Source organism: Hemitrygon akajei, chromosome 2 (assembly GCF_048418815.1).
Source record: "Hemitrygon akajei chromosome 2, sHemAka1.3, whole genome shotgun sequence".
Lineage (NCBI taxonomy): Eukaryota > Metazoa > Chordata > Chondrichthyes > Myliobatiformes > Dasyatidae > Hemitrygon > Hemitrygon akajei.
The window spans coordinates 186,008,240-186,030,207 of NC_133125.1; the positions used below are offsets into that span (position 1 = coordinate 186,008,240).

The 21,968-nt window shown below is 42.2% G+C and overlaps 1 protein-coding gene across 3 annotated transcripts in view; it reads left to right on the forward strand.

Moving 5' to 3' along the window:
* Positions 1-21,968, forward strand: part of daxx (death-domain associated protein) — a 54,620-nt gene that overhangs the window by 17,459 nt on the left and 15,193 nt on the right. The window lies entirely within an intron of this gene.

The following is a 21,968-nucleotide window of genomic DNA, read 5'->3' on the forward strand; positions in this document are numbered from 1 at the left end:
TATACTACATCCACTGGCTCTCCCCTATCCACTCTACTAGTTACATCTTCAAAAAATTCTATAACTCTTCGGCACGGACTAGGAGGGCCGGAATGGCCTGTTTCCGTGCTGTGATTGTTATATGGTTATAAGATTCGTCAGACATGATTTTCCTTTCACAAATCCATGCTGACTTTGTCCGATGATTTCACCTCTTTCCAAATGTGCTGTTATCACATCTTTGATAACCGACTAGCATTTTCCCCCACCACCGATGTCAGACTAACCGGTCTATAATTCCCCAGTTTCTCTCTCCCTCCTTTTTTAAAAAGTGGGGTTACATTAACCACCCTCCAATCCTCAGGAACTAATCGAGAATCTAAGGAGTTTCTGGGGATTTCAGGGCCCTGGGGATTTATCTGCCTTTAATCCCTTCAACTTGCCCAACACCACTTCCCTACTAACATGTATTTCCCTCAGTTCCTCCATCTCAGTAGACCCTTGGTCCCTTACTATTTCTGGAAGATTGTTTATGTCCTCCTTAGTGAAGACAGAACCAAAGTAGTTATTCAATTGGTCTGCCATGTCTTTGTTCCCTATGATCAATTCACCTGTTTCTGACTGTAAAGGACCTACATTTGTCTTGACCAATCTTTTTCTTTTCACATATCTATAAAAGCTTTTACAGTCAGTTTTTATGTTCCCTGCCAGCTTTCTCTCATAATCTTTTTTCCCTTTCCTAATTAAGCCCTTTGTCCTCCTTTGCTGGTCTCTGAATTTCTCCCCGTCCTCAGGTGTGCCACTTTTTTTTTTGCTAATTTATATGTTTCTTCTTTGGACTTGATTCTATCCCTAATTTCCCTTGTCAGTCATGGGTGCACTACCTTCCCTGGTTTATTCTTTTGCCAAACTGGGATGAACAATTGTTGTAGTTCATCCATGCGATCTTTAAATGCTTGCCATTGCATATCCACCGTCAACCCTTTAAGTATCATTTGCCAGTCTATCTTAGCTAATTCACGTCTCATACCTTCAAAGTTACCCTTCTTTAAGTTCAGAACCTTTGTTTCTGAATTAACTATGTCACTCTCCATCTTAATGAAGAATTCCACCATATTATGGTCACTCTTGCCTAAGGGGCTTTGCACGAGAAGATTGCTAACTAACCCTTCCTCATTGCTCAATACCCAGTCTAGAATGGCCTGCTCTCTAGTTGGTACCTCGACATGTTGCTTCAGAAAACCATCCCACATACATTCCAAGAAGTCCTCTTCCTCAGCATCCTTACCAATTTGGTTCACCCAATCTATATGTAGATTGAAGTCACCCATTATAACTACAGTTCCTTTATTGCACGCATTTCTAATTTCCTGTTTAATGCCATCCCCAACCTCACTACTACTGTTAGGTGGCCTGTACACAACTCCCACCAGCATTTTCTGCCCCTTGGTGTTATGCAGCTCTACCCATATCGGTTCCACATCCTCCAGGCTAATGTCCTTCCTTTCTATTGCGCTAATCTCCTCTAACCAGCAATGCTACCCCACGTTCTTTTCTTTCCTGTCTATCCCTCCTGAATATTGAATATCCCTGGATGTTGAGCTCCCATCCTTGGTCACCCTGGAGCCATGTCTCTGTGATCCCAACTATATCATGTTCATTAATAACTATCTGCACATTCATTTCATCCACCTTGTTCCTCGCATTGACACACAAAGCCTTCAGGCTTGTTTTTACAACACTCTTAACCCTTATACAATTATGTTGAAAAGTGGCTCTTTTTGCTTTTTGCCCTGGATTTGCCTGCCTGCCACTTTTACTTTTCACCTTACTACTTTTTGCTTCTACCCTCACTTTACACCCCTGTCTCTCTGCACTTGTTCCCATCCCCCTGCCACATTAGTTTAAATCCTCCTGAACAGCAGTAGCAAACGCTCCCCCTAGGACATTGGTTCCAGTCCAGCCCAGGTGCAGACTGTCCTGTTTATACCGGTCCCACCTCCCCCAGAACTGGTTCCAATGCCCCAAAAATTTGAATCCCTCCCCCTTGCACCATTTTTCAAGCCACGTATTCATCTGAAATATCCTCCTATTTCTACTCTTGACTAGCACGTGGCACTGGTAGTAATCCAGAGATTATTACCTTTGTGGTCCTACTTTTTAGTTTATCTCCTAACTCCCTAAATTCACCTTGTAGGACCTCATCCCGTTTTTTACCTATATCGTTGGTACCTATGTGCACCACGACCACTGGCTGTTCACCCTCCCATTCCAGAATGGCCTGCAGCCGCTCAGAGACATCCTGGACCCTTGCACCAGGGAGGCAACATACCATCCTGGAGTCTCGTTTGCGGCCGCAGAAACGCCTATCTATTCCCCTTACAATCGAATCCCCTATCACTATAGCTCTCCCACTCCTTTTCCTTCCCTCCTGTGCCACAGAGCCACCCATGGTGCCATGAACTCGGCTGCTGCTGCCTTCCCCTGATGAGACATCTCCCCCAACAGTATCCACAACAGTATATCTGTTTGGGAGGGAGATGACCTCAGGGGACTCCTGCACTACCTGCCTACTGCTACGCTGTCTGGTGGCCACCCCTTCCCTTTCCGCCTGTATAGCCTTTACCTGCAGTGTGGCCAACTCACTGAACGTGCTATTCACGACTTTCTCAGCATGCGGTCTGCCAGAAGCTGCAGTTGGACACACTTCCAGACACGCAACTTGAAACTGTATTACGCAAGGAGGAAGCCATACATCAACTTTATGCAGAAACGCTGGCGAGTTCTCTGGGCCTGAGCTCATCTCAGATGGACCGAAAGACTGGAACCGTGTGCTGTGGTCAGATGAGTCCACATTTCAGCTAGTTTTCAGAAAAAACGAGCGTTGAGTTCTCCATGCCAAAGCTGAAAACGACCATCCTGATTGTTATCAGTGAAAGGTGCAAAAGCCAGCATCTGTGATGGTATGGGGGTGCATCAGTGCCCACGGCATGGGTGAGTTGCATGTATGTGAAGGTATCATTGACTCTGAGGCGTATATTAGGATTTTAGAGAGACATATGTTGCCATCAAGGCGATGTCTCTTCCCGGGACGTCCATGCTTATTTCAGCAGGACAATGCCAGACCACATTCTGCACGGGCTACAACAGTGTGGCTTTGTAGACACAGAGTGTGTGTGCTTGACTGGCCTGCTGCCCGTCCAGATCTATCCTATTGAAAATGTATGGCGCATCATGAAGAGGCGAATCAGACAACGGAGACCACGGTCTGTTGAGCAGCTGAAGTCTTATATCAAGCAAGAATGGACAAAATTTCCAATTGCAAATCTACTACAATTAGTATCCTCACTTCCAAAACGATTAACAAGTGTTATTAAAAGGAAAGGTGATGTAACACAATGGTAAACATGCCTCTGTCCCAACTTTTGTTGAGTGTGTTGCAGCCATCAAATTCTAAATTTGTGTATATTTACAAAATACAATTAAGTTGGTCAGTAAAACTATTGAAAATCTTTTCTTTGTACTTTTGTCAGTTAAAATAAGGGTTCACGTGAATTAACATATCAGATTTTTGTTTTTATTGCATTTCAGAAAATATCCCAACTTTTCTGGAAATGGCCTTTGTAGTTATAGGGATTGTGGAAGGAGGCTGTGAATGTGCTGACAGCCAGTGTAGTAAGGTAAGTATGAGTCTGTGCATTTTGGATTTTTTGATATTTACAACTGTGCACACTAATCCTGTGTATCTCCAGGTTCAGCAAGCACCCTTCCAGTTTTACACTGTTTGCTCTTAGATCTGTTGTTTTTTTTTAGCCTTTTGACCAGTTCATTTTAGTAGATACTCCAAAAGAAGAAATCTGGTACACAGACCATTGCAGCGCAGGAGCAGCCCCTTCACCCCATAATGTACTGTTGGAAGAAGGAAATTGTGAACCCTCTGCAGTTACCTGGTTTTCTGCATTAATTGCTCATAAAATGTGGTCTAATCTTCATCCAAGTCAATACTAGACAAAAGCAATCTGTCTGAACTCAAACAATTGTACATTGTTTAATCATTCACAGCCCAGGCTGGAAAAAAGTATGTGAACTTTTGTATTTAATAACTGGTAGAACCTGCTTTAGCAGCAATTACCTTCACCAGGCATTTCCTGTAGCTGCTGATCAGACTTGCACAGTAGCGAAGAGGAACTTAAACCATTCCTCCATACAAAACTATTTCAATTCATCAATACTTCTGGGATCTGGGATACCTTGCATGAACAGTCCTCTTCAGGTCTCAATCGGGTTAAGGTCTGGACTCTGTCTTGGCTATTCCAAACCATGAACTTTTTCTTTTTTAAAACCATTCTGTTGGTTTATTCTTGTGTTTTGGATCATTGTCTTGTTGCATCATCCAACTTCTATTAAGCTTCAGGTGACAGACCGTTATCCTGGCATTCTGCTGTAAAATGTCTTGATACAATTTTGAATTCATTGTTCCCTCAACAAATGCAAACTGTCCAGGCCCTGAGGGAATAAAGCAGCCCCAAACCATGATGCTCCTACCATCCACCAAGCTTCACAGTTGGGATGAGGTTTTGGTGTTGGCGTGCAGTGCCAGTTTTCCTCCAAACATATGCACTTCTGCCAAAAAGTTCAACTTCTGTCCACAGAACATTGTCCCAGAAGCATTGTGGAACATCCAGGTAATCTCTTGCAAACTTGAGAAGTGCAGCAATGTTTTCTTTTGGAGTGGCTTCCTCCATGGTGTCCTTCCATGAAAAACATTCTTCATTGTTTTTCTTACAGTGGACACATGAACCTTAGCAAGTTCTAGAGATTTCTGCAGGTCTTTTGCTGTTACCTTGGGTTCTTTTTCACTTTCAGTATTGCACATTGTGCTCTTGGTGTGATTTTTGCAGGATGCCCATTCCTAAGGAGAGTAACAACATTATTGAATTTCCTCCATTGGCAGACAATTTCTCGTACTGTGGAGTAATGAAAACTCAGGTCTTCAAAAAAAAACCTTTTGTAGCCATTTCCAGCTTCATGCATCTCTACGATTCTTCTAAGGTTGTCTGAAAGTTGCTTTGATCAAGGCATGGTGCACAAAAACAGATCTTTCTTGAGAAGAGCAGGCTCTGACAGTAACCTGATTTTGTCTTTTTTTATATATCGGGCAGGGTACCCCTACAACCCACATCTCCCATCTTGTTTTTTTTAAACCTAGACTGCAATTATTTAAGTGTTGTACTAGGTATTCTTTCTTTCTCAATCTTTTTTATTGGGTTTCGAGTAGATAACATAACAATGATCACGATACAAAGAGATTGGGATTACATTAATAACGGTTAACGTATACAGAAACAGACTCCGAGTAACATGTGTAATCTAAGCCTCCCAATCTCTTAGTAGCTAAACATGAAAAAGATACAAAAAAAAATTTTACAGAGAAAAAAAGTCCCCCAAAACTAAAAAGAAATATAAAAAATAAAACCGAAGCTGGGCTGCCATGTTTCATCAGTTAAGATCATTATTTGTCATTAACTCCGCTCTTCTATACACGAACAAAAAGTTCTTGAGAAGGATTCGGAAAAGGTCAGCTTACACCATATAAAAATGTTGAATAAATGGCCTCCAAGTTTCTTCAAATTTAACTGAAGGGTCGATAGTGCCACTCCTAATTTTTTCTAAGTTTAAACATGTTATAGTTTGGGAAAACCATTGAAATGTAGTAGGGGGAATTAGAATCTTTCCATTTAAATAAAGTGGATCTTTTGGCTATTAATGTAACAAATGCAATCAAACAGCAAACTGAAGGGGATAATTGACTGGAGTCCATCACTGGTAATCCAAAAATTGCAGTAATAGAATAAGGTTGTACATCAGTAAGCAAAGCTGTTGAAATAATATCAAAAATATCTTTCCAATATTTTTCCGAAAGAGGGAAAGACCAGAACATATGTGTCAAGGAGGCTACCTCAGAATTATATCTGTCACAGACAGGATTTATATGGCAGTAAAAACAAGCTAACTTATCCTTGGACATATGGGCTCTATGAACCACCATAAATTGTATCAAAGCGTGTCTACAACACATTGAAGAAGTGTTAACTAGTTGGAGCATTTCCTCCCATTTCTCTATTGATAAAGATACCTGAAGTTCTCTTTCCCATTCATTCTTAATTTTATCAGATGTACCTAGACATATTTTCGTAATCAGATCATAAATAATTGCTATTCAACTCTTCTGATAAGGGTTTAAACCTCAAATTTTTTTCTGTAATTTCAGTTTGATGTGATATCGGGAAAAGTAGGTAAAATAACATTCAAAAAGTTTCTGATCTGTAAATATCTGAAAAAATGTGATCTAAGCAAATTATATTTATTAGACAACTGTTCAAAAGACATGAGACAGTTATCCATGAATAAGTCACGAAAACATGTTATTCCCTTTGTATTCCATAAAAGAAAAGCTATCAATTCTGGATGGTCGGAAGAAAAAATTAGATATAATAGGGCTTGATATTCAAACCAAAAAATTTACGAAATTGAAACCATATTCGTATTGTATGTATAGTTATTGATTAGTTATTTGTTTATTCAGTTTAGTGAGTGCAAAGGGAAGCGAGGCCACTAAAATAGAAGCCAATAAGAATCCCTGTACAGACTCGCACTGGAAGTTCGCCCATCATGGACATTGAATTACATGCAGATCTTGTGTCCAGAAGATAGATAGATAGATAGATAGATACTTTATTCATCCCCATGGGGAAATTCAACATTTTTTCCAATGTCCCATACACTTGTTGTAGCAAAAACTCATTACATACAATACTTAACTCAGTAATAATATGATATGCATCTAAATCACTAACTCAAAAAGCATTAATAATAGCTTTAAAAAAAGTTCTTAAGTCCCGGCAGTTGAATTGTAAAGCCTAATGGCATTGGGGAGTATTGACCTCTTCATCCTGTCTGAGGAGCATTGCATCGACAGTAACCTGTCGCTGAAACTGCTTCTCTGTCTCTGGATGGTGCTATGTAGAGGATGTTCAGGGTTTTCCATAATTGACCGTAGCCTACTCAGCGCCCTTCGCTCAGCTACCGATGATAAACTCTCCAGTACTTTGCCCACGACAGAGCCCGCCTTCCTTATCAGCTTATTAAGACGTGAGGCGTCCTTCTTCTTAATGCTTCCTCCCCAACACGCCACCACAAAGAAGAGGGCGCTCTCAACAACTGACCTATAGAACATCATCAGCATCTCACTGCAGACATTGAATGACGCCAACCTTCTAAGGAAGTACAGTCGACTCTGTGCCTTCCTGCACAAGGCATCTGTGTTGGCAGTCCAGTCTAGCTTCTCGTCCAACTGTACTCCCAGATACTTGTAGGTCTTAACCTGCTCCACACATTCTCCATTAATGATCACTGGCTCCATATGAGGCCTAAATATCCAATATTAGTTGCCCAGTAATCGAATCTTAAGTTCGACATTGCCAAACCGCCATCCTTTTCTGATTTCTGTAATCATTTCTTACTTAACCTGGGATTTTTATTCTGCCATATATATCTGAATATCAAATCATATATATCAAAAAAGGATATAGAAATTAAAATTGGTAGAACCTGAAATAGATAGTAATTTAGGTAAAATAATCTTAGTAGCATTAATTCTACCAATTGATAGTAGAACAATGGGGACCATTTAGTAAGCAGTTGCTTAACATGATCAATTAAGGGTAAAAAGTTAACTTTAAATAGATCCTTATGCTTCTTAGTAATTTTAACACCCAAATAAGTCATCAGCAACCAGTCTGAATGGTGATTGTAGATTGGAACTTGCATATTTAATGGGAAAAGCTCACTCTTTATTAAAGATTCAATTTATAACCAGAAAAACTACTAAACTGAGCAAGTAGTGATATTATTGCAGGGATGGATTTCTCTGGTTTAGAGATTTTTAGTAACAGGTCATCTGCGTATAGTGATACCTTATGCATCCCATTCCCACGAATAATGCCAAATATATTGGGTGAATCACAAAGAGCGATTGCCAGGGGCTCCAGGGCAATATCAAATAGTGAGGGACTTAAAGGACAGCCCTGTCTAGTACCTCAAACAAGCCTGAAAAATGGGGAATCTGTGATTCTGGGTAAGTACAGAAGCCAGAGGTGTATGATATATCAGTTTAATCCAAGATATAAATTTTGGGCTAAAAATAAATTTCTCAAGCGTGCTAAGTAAATATTCCCATTCAACTCTATCAAACGCCTTCTCAGTGTCAAGCAAAATAACACATTCTGGAGTTTTAGATGAAGAAGTATATACAATATTAATAAACCTCCTAACATTAAAATACAAATAACAATTTTTAATAAATCCTGTCTGGTCATCAGGGAGTCCACATTCAACAAGGATATAGGTCTATATGGTGCACGTTCAGTGGGGTCTTTATCTTTTTTAGGAATTAAAGAAATAGATGCTTCATAAAGGATTGTGGTAATTTATAGAACATAGAATAGTACAGCACAGTACAGGCTCTTTGGCCCACAATGTTGTGCCGACCCTTAAACCCTGCCTCCCATATAACCCCCCACCTTAAATTCCTCCATATACCTGTCTAGTATCTCTTAAACTTCACTAGTGTATCTGCCTCCACCACTGACTCAGGCAGTGCATTACACGCACCAACCACTCTCTGAGTGAAAAACCTTCCTCTAATAACCATAACAACTTTTTGGCTATAAAGTAAACCAGTAATTAATAGAAATCTACCATTCGGGTCTGAGATTGTTTCATAATGAACAAATGAAATCGAGGAGTCTATAAAAATAGATACACCTTTCACCTTAGCCTGTGAGTTAGTGAAATTGTTGCCCTTTCCAAAACCTAAAGAAATTAAATACAAATAAGGCATCCTTAAAGATTCTACATAACCAAGGAGAAAGTAGATTTGAAAAAGATTTTAAAAATTCTACTGTATACCCATCGAAACCAGGTGCTTTACCAGAATTCATCAAAGAAATTGCTTTCTTTATTTCTTCTTCCGTGATGGGTGCATCTAATGCTAAAAGTGGTAATTTCGGAATATTCAATTTCCTTAAATTATCAGGAAATTCTGATTAGTATAAAGAAGTATAGAATTCTTGAAAAGATTTATTAATTTCATCATGGTCAACCATCAAAATACAGTCCCATTTACGAACATTAATAATCTAACATTTAACCAAAGCAATTTTCAATTGGTTGGCCAATAATTTACCCGATTTATCACCATGTATATGAAATTGACTCTTACTTTTAAGTAATTGAGTTTCAATTGGGGATGTTAATAACAAACTGTGTTGCATCTGAAGTTCAACTCTTTTTATAAGCTCCAGATAAGGAGCAGAAGAATATTTTTTATCTATTTCTTTAATCTTATCAGCCAATGTACGTACTTTAAAAGTATCCCATAATATCGCACTGGAAATTTCTTCCATAAAGTTAGTTGAAAATAAAAAGGCAATCTGTTCTTTAATAAAGTTAACAAAGTTGAAGTCCTGAAATAGAGTAGAATTAAACCTCCATTGTCTCACACTAAAAGTTACATCAGTTAATTTGATTGATAGTTTCAAGGGCACATGATCGGAAACGGCGATTGCATCGTACTCACAGGCAGTAACAGAACTAATCGAGAGACAATAAAAAAAAGTAATTAATTCTAGAGTAATTATAATATACTTTATTATCGCCAAACAATTGAACCTTCTCCTGGAGGGAAGAGGGATGAAAAGTGTGTTGGCTGGATGGGTCGTGTCCTTGATTATCCTGGCAGCACTGCTCTGACAGCGTGTGGTGTAAAGTGAGTCCAAGGATGGAAGATTGGTTTGTGTGATGTGCTGGGCTATGTTCACTATCTTCTGGAGCTTCTTCTGGTCTTCCGGTCCATACCAGGTTGTGATGCACCCTAGAAGAATGCTTTCTACGGTGCATCTATAAAAATTAGTGAGAGTTTTAGGGGACAGGCCAAATTTCTTCAGCTTTCTCAGGAAGTAAAGGTGCTGGTGGGCCTTCTTGGCAGTGGACTCTGCTTGGTTAGACCAAGTCAGGTCATTTGTGATATTCACACTGAGGAACTTGAAGCTTTTGACCTGTTCCACCTGTGCACCACCGATGTAGATGGGGTCGTGTGGTCCGCTACTCCTTCTGAAGTCAAAAACCAATTCTGTCGTCTTGCTGAAGTTGAGGAATATGTTATTGTCTTCGTACCATGCCACCACGTTCTTAATTTCCTCTCTATACTCAAACTCATCATTACCCGAAATACGGCCTACAATTGTGGTGTCATCAGCAAACTTGTATATTGAGTTTGATGGAAACTTGACTACACAATCATGGGTGTACAGTGAGTACAGCAGGGGGCTGAGTACACAGCCTTGTGGGGCACCAGTGCTCAGAGTGATTGTAGAGGAGAGCTTGTCCCCTATTTTTACAGCCTGGGTCCTGTCTGTGAGGAAGTTGAAGATCCAGCTGCAGACCTGAGTGCTAAGACCCAGGTTCCGGAGCTTAGGAATCAGTTTATTTGGAATGATGGTATTAAAGGCTGAGCTGTAGTCGATGAAAAGGAGCCTTACATATGCGTCTTTATGCTCCAGGTGTTCTAAGGAGGAATGTAGTGCCAGAGAGATGGCATCTGCTGGTGACCTGTAGGTGAATTGCAAAGCGTCGAGGTTGACCAGTAGGTTATGGTTGATGTGTGCCATAACCAATCGCTCGAAGCACTTCACAGCAATTGATGTCAGAGCCACAGGTCGGTAGTCATTCAGGCATGCCACCTTGCTTTTCTTCGGCACCGGGATTATCGTAGCCTTGTTAAAACACAAGGGGATCTTAGACGGAAGCAGGGAGCAGTTGAAGATGTCACCAAACACTCCAGCTAGCTTGCTTGCACAGGCCCGGAGAACCCGTCCCGGGACGCCATCTGGGCCTGTCACCTTCAGGAAGGCCCTTCTAACGTCCTCGGTGACGATGAATCTCGATGCCACCAGGTCTGGTTCATCCAGAGGGGGCGGGACACTCCTCCTCTGTTTGAATCTTGAGTAAAATACGTTAAGTTCATCAGGAAGAGAAGCACTACAGTTATTGATATTCCCAGCTTTTTCATTGCTCTCAGTGATCTCATTTAGACCCTGCCATAGTCTACTGGCATCACTATGGTTAGCCTGGGCTTCCAACTTGGCTCGATATTGCCTCTTGGCCACCTTAATGGCTTTCTGGAGTTCACGCCTGGATTCCATGTAGCGACTAGTATCCCCGGACCTAAAAGCCGCAGCTCTAGCCTTCAAAAGGGACTGGACCTCATAATTCATCCAAGGTTTCCGGTTAGGGAACACCTGGATCGTCTTGCGAGACACACAGTCCTCTGTGCATTTCCAGATAAAGTCCGTGACATACTTGTCAAGGCTAGCTGCCGAGTCCTCGAATACTAACCAGTCCACCGATTCAAAGCAGTCACGGACCCCATCCATTTCCTCTGTCCAACGCGACACCACTTTTGACACTGTGACCTCCCGCTTCAGTTTCTGTTTGTAAGCCGGGAGGAGGAGTATGGTGTGGTCCGATTTTCCGAAGTGAGGGTGTGGAACGGAACGGTAGGCATCCTTGACTGCTGTGTAGCTGTGGTCAAGTATATTCGGCCCTCTAGTGGAGCAGGAGACATGTTGGTATAACTTTGGCAGTGCGTTTCTGAGGTTGGACTAGTTAAAGTCCCCGGCTGTAATGAGCAAAGCCTCCGGATACCTGGTCTCAAGTTCACTGATGTTGGCATACAGTGTGTTCAGAGCACACTCCACGTCCACCTGGGGGGAAATGTAGACCGCTGTCAGTGTGACTGAGGTGAATTCCTGTGGCAGATACATGAGTAAAGAATGAGAACTCTTTATCGTTAGGATGTAAAAACCTCCAAATTTCTAAAATTCCGGAGTCAACTAAAAAGGAATTACGAGGAAATCTGCAGATGCTGGAAATTCAAACAACAACACACACAAAATGCTGGTGGAACACAGCAGGCTAGGCAGCATCTAGAAGGAGAAGCGTTGTCGACGTTTCGGGCCAAGACTCTTCGTCAGGGTCTCGGCCCGAAACGTCAACAGTGCTTCTCCTTCTAGATGCTGCCTAGCCTAAAAAGGAATTAATTCATTTTATTAATAAGAATAGCGGATTTGTTTGGAAGTACCTGATTGGAAGCAGACCTATCCATCAAGGGATTCAGGCAACAGTTAAAATCTCTGCCTGTTATCAATATATATTCATTTAAATTAGAAAGACTTGCAAATAGATGTTTAAAGAATTCAGGATAGTCAGCATTTGGTGCATAGATATTAACCAGAACAACTTTCTGGTTATAAAGTAAACCAGTAATTAATAGAAATCTACCATTCAGGTCTGAGATTAGTGAACAAATGAAATCGAAGAGTCTATAAAAATAGATACACCTTTCACCTTGTGAGTTAGAGTGAAATTGTTTATCCTTTCCAAAACCTAAAAAAATGCTGATCATCCTCCTTCCTCACATGAGTTTCCTGGCAAAGGTAATCTGAGCATTCAATTTATGAAAAACTTTAAAAATCTTCTTCCGTTTAATCAGATGGTTCAAACCATTCGTATTCCATGAGACAAAGTTAATAATATTATCCATTTTATTTGAATAAACCATATGGTATGTAAAGGGTTAACCTTGCTGTATGGGAAACTCGTGAATCAGGAAGAGGAAAAAAGGTTTAAAGTTGAACCAGAAGTTACGACAATTCAGACATATTTGTAGTTTCAGATCAGCCCAATTGGAAAAAACTAAACTAAACTAAAGATAGCCCCACCCCACCCACAAAAGCCCAAAAACTGGCCAATAGACAGCCAGAAAGCTACCTAGAAACTCCCCTACCCCAACTCTTGAAGGCAGATCTCCAAAATTTAAAAAATGCAAAATACCACCCATTGTCAAAACATTGAAAGAGGAATGCCATAAAAAAATCAAACAAATGTTTTTAAAAAATCAGCCATTTGCAAAACATTTTGAAAAGCGAGATCTTGAAAAATGAAACAGAGTACAATCTTACTAATATTGCAGGGAAATAAAACGATCAATCACCAGATCAGATGCTTAATTATTTTCAAAAATGAACAATTGAAAATAATATAATAAGTTAATAAAGAAAAAAAGAACTTTAACATAGAAGCATGACACACATCCATACTCCAAAGCAAAGTATGAGTATTATCAAACCAAGGGCAGAAATCTTGAAACTTTAACAGTCCAAATCTATAAACTCGTTATTAAATAGTCAAAACATTGAGAAAGGAATGCCATAAACGACCCCGAACAAATGTTTTTAAAAAAAATTCAGCCGTTTACAAAACATTTTGATAGGCGAGTTCTTTAAGTGAAACAGAATGCAATCTTATTAATATTTCAGGAGAAAAAAAAGTCAATCACCAAATCAAATTCTTAATTATTTTCAAAAACAAACAGTTGAAAATAATAAAATAACAAAAGAGAAAAAAGGAATTTTAACATAGAAGCCTGATAAAAATCCATATTCCAAAACAGAGTACGAGTGTTATCAAACCAAGGGCAAAAATCTTCAAACTTCAAAAGTCTAGATCTATGAATTGGCTATTATAAACCAAATGAATACAGTCATGAAGAAACAGTAAATTTATTAGACAGCTGGGGTCGAATATTGGTCATCAAGGAATTATTGAGCTTCTTCCATGGATTTAAACCATTTACGTGATTTATCAGCCAGAACAATCCTTAAACGAGCTGGAAATAGTAGCGCTGGTTGAAACCTTCTTTGATAAAGCTCGGTTTAAAAAGCGATCTTTCTCACATTACCTCAGGACAGTAGTCTTCAACCAGACGCAACTTGAGGTCTCTGTGTTCAATAACCCCTTTCTAATGGGCAGTTCGAATTAAATGCTCCTTAGTTAGCACATAGTGGAATTGGAGTGTAATGGGTCGAGGCTTCAACTCTTTAGGAGGTTTTGCTCTTAAAGCCCAGTGGGTGTGATCAAGTATAGGGGTAGTAGAGAGAGCTTCAGAGCTGAACGCGTCCATTAAAAATTGAGAAAATAATTTACTAATGTCACCACTCTCAACGTCTTCACGGAGTCCTATTATTCACAGGTTCTGTCTACGACTGCGACTTTCCAGATCAATAATCTTGAGTTTATGCTGTTCCAGTGTTTGAGTTGTCGAAGTTAATTTCTTTTCCAACGCATCCAATCTGCGATCAGTCTTCCAGCTTCATCGAGTTCAGAAATCTGGTGCTGTTGTTTTTCACTCTCCTGCTTAAGAGCTCCCAGTCTACTTTTGATCTCCTTTAACAATACTTCCAAAGTAGAAATTGTTTTTTTATCAAATTTATCATCCAGGAGCTTAGACATAGCTTCCAAAGTGAGTGGAGATTGTTTAGATAGATAGATAGATACTTTATTCATCCCCATGGGGAAATTCAACTTTTTTCCAATGTCCCATACACTTGTAGCAAAACTAATTACATACAATACTTAACTCAGTAAAAAATATGATATGCATCTAAATCACTATCTCAAAAAGCATTAATAATAGCTTTAAAAAGTTCTTAAGTCCTGGCGGTAGAATTGTAAAGCCTAATGGCATTGGGGAGTATTGACCTCTTCATCCTGTCTGAGGAGCATTGCATCGATAGTAACCTGTCGCTGAAACTGCTTCTCTGTCTCTGGATGGTGCTATGTAGAGGATGTTCAGAGTTATCCATAATTGACCGTAGCCTACTCAGCGCCCTTCGCTCAGCTACCGATGTTAAACTCTCCAGTACTTTGCCCACGACAGAGCCCGCCTTCCTTACCAGCTTATTAAGACGTGAGGCGTCCCTCTTCTTAATGCTTCCTCCCCAACACGCCACCACAAAGAAGAGGGCACTCTCCACAACTGACCTATAGAACATCTTCAGCATCTCACTACAGACATTGAATGACGCCAACCTTCTAAGGAAGTACAGTCGACTCTGTGCCTTCCTGCACAAGACATCTGTGTTGGCAGTCCAGTCTAGCTTCTCGTCTAACTGTACTCCCAGATACTTGTAGGTCTTAACCTGCTCCACACATTCTCCATTAATGATCACTGGCTCCATATGAGGCCTAGATCTCCTAAAAATCAAAGTTCAGGCATATAAAAGTGTAATAAACACTTTACTATAGATAGTGAAAGGGTGGCAAAACAATTGAAAAATGAACAGAGCAAAGCCAAAATACAGTTTACTCCATCTCGTGCCCCAAGAGAGTCTCCAGTGTACCAGGTATTGACAAGAAGAAATATAATTGTTGGTGTTACTAGTTTTGGCAGATTGTGTTTGTATTATTATGACTTAGATGAAGATCAGAGCACATTTTAGAAGTAGTTAATGCAGAAAACCAGGCAATTGCAGAGGGTTCACAAAGTTTATCTTACAACTATTTATTGAGATACAGTGCGGAATAGGCCCTTTTGGCCCTTTGAGCTGTGGAACCCTACAATAGATTTAATCCTAGACTAATCATGGGACAATTTACAATGAACAATTAACTCGCCAACACCGGTACGTCTTTGGGCTGTGGGAAAAACCGAAGCACCCAGAGGAAACCCACGCAGACATAGGAAGAACGTGCAATCTCCTTACAGGCAGCAGACCAGAAAAGGCTCCCTTTACTGCCATTCTTTGCCTTCTGCCAGTCAGATATTGTGCGAGAAACTTCCCTGCAAAACTATGGGCTTGTAGCCTCTTGTCAGAGACCACCTGAAAATCCAGGTACTCAACATTAACTGATTCTCCTTTGTCTATCCTGCTTGTTATTTCTTCAAAGAATTCCAACAGATTTGTCAGGCAAAATTTTCCCTTTAGGAAACCATGCTGACTATGGCATATTTTATCACGTGCCTCCAAATACCCCATGACCTCATCCTAATAATCAACCAGCCAATTAGACTAATTGGCTTATAGTTTCCATCTGCCACTCTCAATTCTGTAAGAGTGGAATGACATTTGCAATTTTCCCATCTTCCGGAACCGTTACAGAATCTAGATTCTTGAACGATCATTAATAATATATAAATATAACTGTATAACAATTACAGCACGGAAACAGGCCATCTCGGCCCTTCTAGTCCGTGCCGACGCTTACACTCACCTAGTCCCACTGGCCCGCACTCAGCCCATAACCCTCCATTTGATAAGGTCCCACATAGAAGATTGGTGGGTAAAATCAAAGCTCAGGGCATCGGGGGGAAGGCATAGACATGGGTAGAAAACTGGTTGGCAGATAGAAAGCAAAGGGTAGCGGTGAATGGGTGTTTCTCGGAATGGCAGGTGGTGACTAATGGGATGCCACAGGGCTCAGTATTGGGACCACAGCTGTTTACCATTTACGTTAACAATTTGGATGAAGGCATAGAAAATAACATCAGCAAATTTGCTGATGATACTAAACTGGGTGGCAGTGTGACATGTGATGAGGATGTTAGGAGAATTCAGGGTGACTTGGATAGCTGGGTGAGTGGGCAGATACTTGGCAGATGGTGTTTAATGTGAATAAGTGTGAGGTTATCCACTTTGGGAGTAAGAACAGGAAGGCAGATTATTATCTGAACGGTATAGAGTTGGGTAAGGGAGAAATACAAAGTGATCTCGGGAGTCCTTGTTCATCAGTCACTGAAGGTGAATGAGCAAGTGCAGCAGGCATTGAAGAAGGCTAATGGAATGTTGGCCTTTATTACAAAGGGAATTGAGTACAAGAGCAAGGAAATCCTTTTGCATTTGTACAGGGCTCTGGTGAGACCACACCTGGAGTATTGTGTACAGTTTTGGTCTCCAGGGTTAAGGAAGGACATCCTGGCTGTAGAGGAAGTGCAGCGTAGATTCACGAGGTTAATTCCTGGGACGTCTGGACTGTCTTATGCAGAGAGGTTAGAGAGACTGGGTTTATACACGCTGGAATTGAGATTGAGAGGGGATCTGATTGCAACATATAAGATTATTAAGGGATTGGACAAGATAGAGGCAGGAAATATGTTCCAGATGCTGGGAGAGTCCAGTACCAGAGGGCATGGTTTGAGAATAAGGGGTAGGTCATTTAGGACAGAGTTAAGGAAAAACTTCTTCTCCCAGAGAGTTGTGGGGGTCTGGAATGCACTGCCTCGGAAGGTAGTGGAGGCCAATTCTCTGGATGCTTTCAAGAAGGAGCTAGATAGGTATCTTATGGATAGGGAATCAAGGGATATGGGGACAAGGCAGGAACTGAGTATTGATAGTAATTGATCAGCCATGATCTCAGAATGGCGGTGCAGGCTCAAAGGGCCGAATGGTCTACTTCTGCACCTATTGTCTATTCCTTTCCTATAATGCCTCCACAATCTTTCAGCCAACTCTTTCAGAACTCTGGGATACAGACTACCTAGTCCAAGTGACTTGTCTGCCTTCAGACCTTCCTGTTTCCCAAGAACTTTTTCTCTAGTAATGATATTTTCACACACTTCATGACTTCTGGAACTTCCACCATACTACGAGTTATCCGGTTTGTCTGCCTTTTTGTTATCCCGAATTACTACCTGTCCAGCATCGTTTTCCAGCAGTTCAATATCCACTTGCCTGTCTTTACACTTTGAGTATCTGAAGAAACATGGTGTCTTTAATATTATTGGCCGCAGAGGTGCGTGCGCTGCTGAGGTCCCACAACTCCGCCTTCAGGGCAGACGACAAGGCAGCTCTAACAACAGCAAGGGCTAAGCTGTCCCAAGTCATCAGAGGGGCAAAGCGTGCACATGCCCAGCTAATCCACAGTCACTTCCAGGACAGCGGCGACAGGCGGCGCATGTGGAAGGGCATCCAGGACATCACCAATTACAAGACAACATCACCTGACTGTGCAGGTGATGCCTCCCTCCCAAATGTGCTGAATAACTTCTACCCCCAGTTTGAGGCAGAAAATGACATGGTGGCGAGGAAGTCCCCCCTCCTACAAATGACCAGGTGCTGTGTCTCTCCATGGCTGACGTGAGAAGAACCCTGTGCAGGGTCACCCCACGGAAGGCTGCTGGACCAGACAACATCCCTGGTAGAGTGCTCAGAGGATGTGCAGACCAACTAGCAGATGTTCTCACTGACATCTTCAACATCTCCCTGAGCAGCGCCACCATTCCAACGTGCTTCAAGGCCGCCACCATCGTCCCCGAGCTGAAGAAGTCTTCAGTGTCCTGCCTAAATGACTACCGTCCCGTTGCACTTACATCCATATCATGCAGTGTTTCGAGAGGCTCATCATGAGACCCTGCTGCCCCCCTCACTGGACCCCCTGCAGTTTGCGTACCGTCCCAACTGCTCAACAGATGACACCATTGCCACCACCCTCCTCCTGGACAAAAAAGACACATATGTTCGGATGCTGTTCTTAGAGTTCAGTTCAGCATTCAAAACAATCATCCCTCAGAAACTGATTGGAAAGCTGAGCCTACTGGGCCTGAACACCTCCCTCGGCAACTGGATCCTAGACTTCCTGACTGGGAGATCTCAGTCAGTCCGGATCGGGAGCAGCATCTCCAACACCATCACACTGAGCACGGGGGCTCCACAGGGTTGCGTGCTCAGTCCGCTGCTGTTCACTCTGCTGACCACGACTGTGCTGCAACACACAGCTCGAACCACATCATCAAGTTCGCCAATGACACGACCGTGGTAGGTCTCATCAGCAAGAACGACGAGTCAGCTTACAAAGAGGTGGTGCAGAGCCAACAACCTGTCTCTTAATGTGAACAAAACAAAAGAGATGGTTGTTGACTTCAGGAGGGCACGGAGCGACCATTCCCCGCTGAACATCGACGGCTCCTCGGTAGAGATCGTAAAGAGCACCAAATTTCTTGGTGTTCACCTGACGGAGAATCTCACCTGGTCCCTCAACACCAGCTCCATAGCAAAGAATGCCCAGTAGCGTCTCTACTTTTTGCGAAGGCTGAGGAAAGTCCATCTCCCATCCCCCATCCTCATCGCATTCTACAGGGGGTGTATTGAGAGCATCCTGAGCAGCTGCATCACTGCCTGGTTCGGAAATTGCACCATCTCGGATCGCAAGACCCTGCAGCGGATAGTGAGGTCAGCTGAGAAGATCATCGGGGTCTCTCTTCCTGCCGTCACGGACATTTACAATTCATGCTGCATCCGCAAAGGAAACAGCATTATGAAGGACCCCACGCACCCCTCATACAATCTCTTCTCCCTCCTGCCGTCTGGGAAAAGGCTGCAAAGCATTTGGGCTCTCACGACCAGACTATATAACAGTTTCTTCCCCCAAGCTATCAGACTCCTCAATACCCCAAGCCTGGACTGACACCTTACCCTATTGTCCTGTTTATTATTTATTGTAATGCCTGCACTGTTTTTGTGCACTTTATGCAGTCCTGTGTAGGTCTGTAGTCTAGTGCAGCTTTCTCTGTTTTTTTTTATTTTTATTACGTAGTTCAGTCTAGTTTTTTGTACCGTGTCATGTAACACTATGGTCCTGAAAAACGTTGTTTCATTTTTACTATGCACTGTACCAGCAGTTATGGTCGAAAAGACAATAAAAGTTGACTTGACTAATTTACTTTCACATTCCATCTTTACCTTAATGACTCTTTTAGTTGCCTTCTGTTGCTTTTAAAAGCTTCCCAATCCTCCAGCTTCCCATTAATTTTTGTTCTATTGTATGCTAGACACACAGAAAACATACAGCACAATACAGGCTATTCGGCCCACAAAGCTGTGTCGAACATGTTCCTAACTTAGAACGACCTAGGCTTTATCCATAACCCTCTTTGTCTAAGCTCCATGTAGCCACCCAGGAGTCTCTTAAAAGACCCTATCGTTTCAGCCTCCACCACCGCCGCTGGCAACCCATTCCACACACTCACCACTCTCTACATAGAAAACTTAACCCTGACATCTCCTCTGCACCTACTTCCAAGCACCTTAAACTATGCCTCTCATTATCTTGTACACCTCTATCAGGTGATCTCTCATCCTCTGTCACTCCAAGGAGAAAAGGCCGAGTTCACTCAGCCTATACTTGTAAGGCATGCTCCCCAATCCAGGCAACATCCTTGTAAATCTCCTCTGCACCCTTTCTATGGTTTCCACGTCCTTCCGATAGTGAGGCGACTAGAATTGAGCACAGTACTCCAAGATGGGTCTAACCAGGGTCTTGTATAGCTGCAACATTACCTCTTGGCTCTTGAAACTCAATCTCAGGATTGATGATGGCCAGTGCTCTGTATGCTTTCTTAACCACAGAGTCAACCTGCGTAGCAGCTTTGAGTGTCTGATGGCCTTGGACCCCAAGATCCCTCTGACCTCCACACTGCCAGGAGTCTTACCATGAATACTATAATCTGCCATCATATTTGATCTACCAAAATGAACCACCTCACACTTATCTGAGTTAAACTCCATCTGTCACTTCTCAGCCCAGTTTTGCATCCTATCAATGTCCCAAACACATCCAGATTTATGTCATCAGCAAATTTACTAACCCATCCCTCCACTTCCTCATCCAGGTCATTTATAAAAATCACAAAGAGTAGGGGTCCCAGAACAAATCCCTGAGGCACACCACTGGTCACTGACCTCCATGCAGAATATGACCCGTCTATAACCACTCTTTGCCTTCTGTGGACAAGCCAGTTCTGGATCCACAAAGCAATGTCCCCTTGGATCCCATGCCTCATTACTTTCTCCATAAGCCTTGCAAAATGCCTTGCTGAAATCCATATACACTACATCTACTGCTCTATCTTCATCAATGTGCTTAGTCACATCCTCAAAAAATTCAACGGGCTCGTAAGGCATGACCTGCCTTTGACAAAACCATGCTGGCTATTTGTAATCATACTATACCTCTCCAAATGTTCATAAATCCTGCCTCTCAGGATCTTCTCCATCAACTTACCAACCACTGAAGTAAGACTCACTGGCCGATAATCTCCTGGGTTATCTCTACTCCCTTTCTTGAATGAGAGAACAACATTCGCAACCTGCAGTGCCTGCCCCTGCCTTCCATTAATTTGCTCTTGCTAATCAATCCCAAATCAAATTGGTCGCCGGTCAAATCTTTTTCTTGCTGTAGTGGCCTGTGCCATTTCTAGTCGGGTAGTGGACCTGAGTGAAATCACCTCCTCTCAAGACTTCCAATGTCTGGATTTGTCGCTGGTGACCTGCTATGCCCTCTAGTTTTAGACTCTCCCACTATAGGAAACATCCTCTCCACAGCCACTCTATCTTTTATATGTGTATATATAAAAAGTGACTTCCAGCATTCGTTAGGTTTCAATGAGATCGCCCCCCCACCCCCATTCTTATCTCCAAAGTGATCCTTCCACCAAACATACCATTACGTCCCCCAATCCCCCGCTTTCCACAGAGATCCCTCCCTCCATGACTACCTTGTCTATTCATCCCTGTCCAATAATCTCCCTTCCATCACTAATCCCTGTAAATGGCCTAAGTGCTACACCTGCCCATTCACCTCCTCCTTCACCTTCATTCAGGGCCCCAAACAGTCCCTCCAGGTGTGCAACACTTCACCTGCAAATCTGCAGAGGTCCTATGCTCCCAATGTAGCCTCCTCTACCTTGGTGAGGCCCGTCCTAAGTTGGACTGCTTCGTCATGCACCTCTGCTCCTTCTGCCAAAAGCAGGACTTTTGGTGGCCAAACATTTGAATTTTGATTCCCATTCTGACATGCTGGTTCACAGCCTCCTCTTGTGCCACAATGAATCACCACCAGGGTGGAGGAGCAGTACTTCGTATTTTGTCTGAGTAGCCTCTAACCTGATGGAATGAATGTCGATTTCTACTTCCAGTAAAAAAAAATTCTCTTACCCATCCTCTCTTATATTCCCCTGCCTCCACCCCATTTTTCCCATGATCCACACTCCTCTCCTATCAGATTCCTTCCTCTCCAGCCCTTTACTGCACTCC